Below are 5,347 nucleotides of genomic sequence, written 5' to 3'. Positions count from 1 at the left end.
CTTTTCCGTTTGGGTTTTTTCTTTCTCGTTGAACGCAAACTGCCTTCCGGCTTCTGGACCGGGGTGGGCTAGGTCCCTGATCCTGCGTGCTGGGGCTCCACCTGGGTGGGAAGAGAGGGGATGGAAAAGGATGGGGGCAGGCGGGAGGGAGGGTGAAGGAAGAGGAGCCATGCCAGGGCCCCGGCTCCACTGGGGGGCAGTCCGGCTCAGTGCCCTGGACCTGGGGGTCCTCCTGGCAGGGTGGGAGCAGGAGGGGCCGCTGGGCTGACCACCTTGCCTCGGCCCCCGACCCTTGGCTCTGGCGTGTCTCTTCCCTATCCGGCGGTCATGGCCCTCTGCCCGCGGTGGCTCCTACAGGACCCCAGTCCGGAGAATCGGATCGGATCAGACGGGATCGGAAGGAAGCGTGGCTATCCAGTAGTCATCGAGAGAACTTTGCGGGACCACCCTGCCTCCCAGCCCCTGGGCAGTGGGCAGTGGACAGAGGGGCAGCTGGCTGTGTGGCCGGAGAGCAGGCGCCCTCTAGAGGGCAAACCCCTCCTCACACACAGCCTGGCCGGCCGACGGTGAAACACATTCCCACCCCATCCCACCCCCTGCCCTCGCCCCCGCTCCCGCCCAAAGAGGCACCAAATAGAGAAATGTAGCAGGTGGAGCCCGCTGCCGGAATGGGCCGGGTTGGAACATTAGGGTCCGGCGGCCCTCACTGTCCTAGCCCTGTCTCTAACCAATGATCTGATTGGCCTTTCACTGTAATAAGAGGGCGAGGTGGTTCGCAGCCCTGAGTTGGGACAGATTAATAACCAACCAGCCCCCTCCCACCTCACAGGCCTCTCACACACAGATTGATTAAATTCGTACCCATCCCGTAGTCCTCCCTTCTGGGATGCAACCAGACTAGTTTGCCAGAGTAGGGATGGAGAACACATGCCCCTGTCATGGGACAACATCATTAATCCTAAATATAGGCCAGCAGGTAGGCCAGAGGGCACTTGCATGGTGTCTGGCTTTTCAAGGCTCATGTCCAGCTCCAGCATTCTTCCCAAAGCCAGGGATGACTTGGGGGAAAGAAGGCCAAGGAGTCACGGGAACAGCTCTGAGGCCCCGGATTTTTCACTGTCACTTTATCCACTGACTGTGGTGACTTTTCCCATGAAGTAAGGAAGAGCCTGACCACAGTGACCCACACCACTGAGTCATCTTGGAAAGGGCTGAGGGCTGCCCTGAGTGCAGGGGATTGCCAGGTGACCTATGCCTCCCCTCCCCCTTCTTCCCACTGTGAGGTGAGAACTGGACCAGGCTAAGCCTGGAAAAGATAACAGTCAATTGGACGGCAAGGCTGCAGAATTTACTATGCATCACTACATTCATTACTTCACCCTGCCATGTTCTAGTTACTTGTGGACTCTCAGAGCCTTAGAACAGGGGTTGTCAGGGTTGGGAGGAAAAATCATTTAAACTAGCCTCCTCTTAGAGATGAGGGAAATGTGGCCCAGTTAGGGGCAGTGGCCTGTCTAAAACTTTACACCTAATTTGTGGTTAAACATCACCTTCTAAACCTGGTAGCTCATTGCTTTACCATATGTGCTGTGTGGACACATACTGTGAGAGGAGCCTTAGTATGTACCCATGGGAAGACATGCATTGGCCATCTGCCAACTTCCCTGGGCATCATTATACACAAATGTGTACAATGGACTCAAGAGTTCTCTCTGTGCTTTCCCGGTTTAACAAGTATTTGTTAAGTACCTACTACGTGTAAGGTAGAGGGTCTTAGTCTTCAAAGAGTTGGCCTTGGGTGGGGGTGGGAACAGGTCTTGGGGGAGAGGGTGAGCAAGCAGGGGGAATGCCCATTGCTCTTCTCTAGAAGAAGGCCCAGAGGAAGCTTATCCTTAGGGGCCCAGGCATGGAGCCTGAAGAATGGCCAGGCAGGCATAGGGAGGCCAGGCCTGAGCAGTGCCCCTCAGCTGTCAGGGAGAAGAGAGAAGGGCCTCACTCTGAGTGGGTAAGTTCCAGTCCTTGGTTAGGGTCACATGACTGGCAACAGAGCCAGGTTCTCAACCCTGCCAGGTTCCTGTTTGATTTTGATCTTTACTTCAATGATCAAAACTCATCCAAAGGAGATGTTCCTCAGCAAAGTGCTGACGTTGACACGCAGATACCTGAAATGAAAATTATTCTTTACTGAAGCTTGACATCCTGAAAATGGACCATGATGGGCAGGCAAGGTAGAGAAAGGGAGAAAGCCCTAGGTCCTCTCTAATGAGATAGCCCTGGTTTAAATGATTAGGAGACAGTCACCTCCATTCACACAGTTTAGATGTAGCTGGGGAGATGAGAGGCAACTGTGACTTAAAACATTGACTTTCTAGAACTGGGGTACCCCCAGGGCTAACAGAGGGGCTAGGCTGTAGCCTGACCCCTGAGGTCACCTGAGGCCCTGAGCTCACCATCCTACACTCTAATTGGCTCATTATAATGTCTCCCCTCAGGACTCTCGGGGTGACCCTGAGGGGTTGGGGTTCTGGCTCACCATTCTCAACCGCCAGTTAACATTGCTTTTACAGAGGAATATTTGCTGAGCAAGTATTGCAATAACCAAAGTCCAGCCTTCTCTGAAACTGGGAGCCTGCTTCTCAGCCCCATGGAACCCTGGGGGGAGGGGAGAATATCCTCAAACTTAACATGATGACTGCCAACAGTTACCCCCCTAAGTTCACTCAGGGGCAGTGCAGGGTTGATGGATCAGCTTCTTCGTTGCAGGACGTGCTGTCTTGGCTGCTGGCTTGAGTTATTGCTGGGACAAACAGTCTTTCTAAAAGGTTGGCTTCTCATTAGGCTCAACTGCTGGGGCTACTGGAAAACTAGGGGATGGATTCCAGTTGCTAGACATTTGGTGGTTCTGATCATCTTTGGTACACATTCACCTAAGATTGGGAAAGAATACACAACACAGAAACAGGAGTGCCGTGCATTAATGGCCATCTGGCATCCTTGGTGGAGAGAAAAGTCATCTAAAGCACCTGACTCTTAGGGGATGAGGGAGAGAGGGTAGGGTAAGAGGAGTAAGAATACAGACAGAGAAAAGAGGAGAGGAGGAGAGGGAGAGAATGAGAGAGAGAGAGGGAGAGAATGAGAGAGAGAGAGAGAGAGAGAGAGAGAGAGAGAGAGAGAGAGAGAGAGAGAGAGCGCTGGAGGGGAGGGTTTTCATGTACTTACCTTTTGTATGCATAGTCACGTCCAGTTTATCAATCTACTAAAGGCCTTTTCTTTAGCACACAGTAGGCCACCAGGAAACAGACAGAAGCTTCTCTGCCTGTGCTCTGCAGCCGGGAGGGGAAGGACCCTTCCATCAGGTATTCTCAGAAGCAGGCTCCCCAAGCATCAGTTGGGGATTAGTATCAAGTAGAACCAGACAGTTCGAGCTCTCAGGATTGGACCAGTCCTCTCATTCCTTCAGTTTGAGCAAGGTGACCCAGAGGCTCAGTCCTTTTCTAAAGGTCTTGGGTTGACCTTTCAGAAAATCAGGGCCCTGGAAGAGCAGTCAGTTGGTTGTGGCCCTGGGAGATGCAGAGTTCTCTGGATCAGAGAGGGAGGTAATACCCAGTCCACTCGAGTCCAGGTCACTCAGTATACCTGGACTTTACTGCACTGGGGGCCGTCTTTCTGATCTGGGTCCATACCCCAAAGCATTCCAGAACTGGTTGGTACTCTGGAAGAATTCCCTGTCTCCAGGACCTTTGGTATCCCTATATTTTGGCTCTTCAGCAGCACAATCAGAATTATCACATGCACAGGGTGTGCTGGCACATGCATCTCCATGGCTGCTGGGGGAGGGGGCAGCTTCCAGAACTGACTCTTGGTCCTGTGCCAGTGCTGAGACCACCTTGGGGGTGCAGACCTGGTAAAGCCGGTCCCAGCCCAGCCCCCAGCTACCTGGGAGGGCTAAGTCTGGGATGCTTTGACTGGTGGATTTCAGGCACTCTGAGGAGGAGGAGAACTGCAGGCCAACATGGCCCTGGTGGAATGCCACATCCACGGGGACACACGCTCCCATCAGACAAAGGACATAGAGTCCCAGGGAAGAACCCTGGAAAAGACCGCTGTCATCATCACATTACTCTAGTATGGCAGTTTGAAATTTAGGCGACACTTGTAGCAACTGTAGTTAGTATAAAGATTATTAGCCTTATTTTTAACGGTGGGGAAAGGCTCAGACAGAAGAAGTGATTTGTCCCAGCTCAGGCACCAGGTAAATCCCTAGGTTGCATAGGACTGAAATCTTCCCACTGCCAATCCAGCGATCTTTCCACAGAAAGCTGAATTAGAGCTGAATCTAGAATCTAGAATCCGCGCTGGGTGGAGATGATCGCCTTTCTCTGATTACAGATGGGGGAAAGACCAAGGGCAGAAAGGGAGTTAGTGGTGGGGCCAGAAGGATCATCTAAATGTCCTGATGTCTAATGTAATACTATTTACCCCACAGCTCAAAACCACTCTTCTGCTGCTGCCTCGGATTTTTTTTTGCAGAAAAGTCGCTTTCCTTGCTCACCCCATACCTGGACCATCAAAGTACCTGTTGGTGGGCTTGTCTGTCACAAGCCTCTCCACATTCCTGCCCATCTCCCATTGAGCTGTCAAACTGATTTTCCTAAAGCCCAGGTCTGATCCCATCACCCCCCTCTCCTCACTCAATAAACTCCAGTAGCTCCCTATTGTTTCAGACAACTTGATTCTATTTGACTTTTAAAGGCTTTCATAGCCTGGCCCTTTCCTACCTGCCTAATCTCCTTATAATTTACTCTGCAATCCAATGATCCTGCTCTGCTTACAGTTCTGTGAATAAGACGCTTTATCTCCCAGCTCCAGGCCTTTGTCCTGGCTGTGCCCCATGCCTGGAATACTCTCTCTCTCCTCATCTCTCCCTCCTGGCTTCCTTCAAGTCCCACCTAAATTCTCACCTATAAGAAGCCTTTCCTGATTCCTTTTAGAACCAATATTTTCCTTCTGTTTATTATCTCCATTTATCTCAGTGATATCTTGTTTGTACAGAGTCATTTGCTCTTTGTCTGTCTCATTAGACTGAGCTCCCTGAGGGCAGAGGGTATTTCTGTTAGGCCTTGCTTTGTGTTCCCATCACTCAGCACTTCATAAAATGTTGACTGGACTCAGTCTAGACTATGCCTGAACCTCCAGGCCTAAATCTTTGGATTATTATGTCTCTGCATGTAGTGCATGTTTAATACATGTTTATCGAATTGTTGAATTTTATAATGTTATGGAGAATCAGCATGCCTTAATATTGTGAGCATTAACTCACTGACCGACAATTAACTCCATCCATGGA

The 5,347-nt window shown here is 51.1% G+C and overlaps 1 long non-coding RNA gene across 1 annotated transcript in view; it reads right to left on the bottom strand.

The window, feature by feature from the left end:
• Positions 1–973: 973 nt before the first annotated feature.
• LOC140498964 (uncharacterized) overlaps positions 974–5,347 on the bottom strand; it is a 13,661-nt gene continuing 9,287 nt past the window's right edge. The window contains exons 3-4 of the long non-coding RNA XR_011965229.1: positions 3,220–4,379; positions 974–2,162 (exon numbers count right to left, since the gene is read on the bottom strand). This is a non-coding gene — a long non-coding RNA (uncharacterized lncRNA). The remainder of the gene's footprint in view (positions 2,163–3,219; positions 4,380–5,347) is intronic.

This window comes from Notamacropus eugenii, chromosome 4, assembly GCF_028372415.1.
Source record: "Notamacropus eugenii isolate mMacEug1 chromosome 4, mMacEug1.pri_v2, whole genome shotgun sequence".
Taxonomy (NCBI): domain Eukaryota; kingdom Metazoa; phylum Chordata; class Mammalia; order Diprotodontia; family Macropodidae; genus Notamacropus; species Notamacropus eugenii.
The sequence above is the reverse complement of the archived record's forward strand: the minus strand, read 5'-3'. Positions and strand labels throughout refer to the sequence as shown.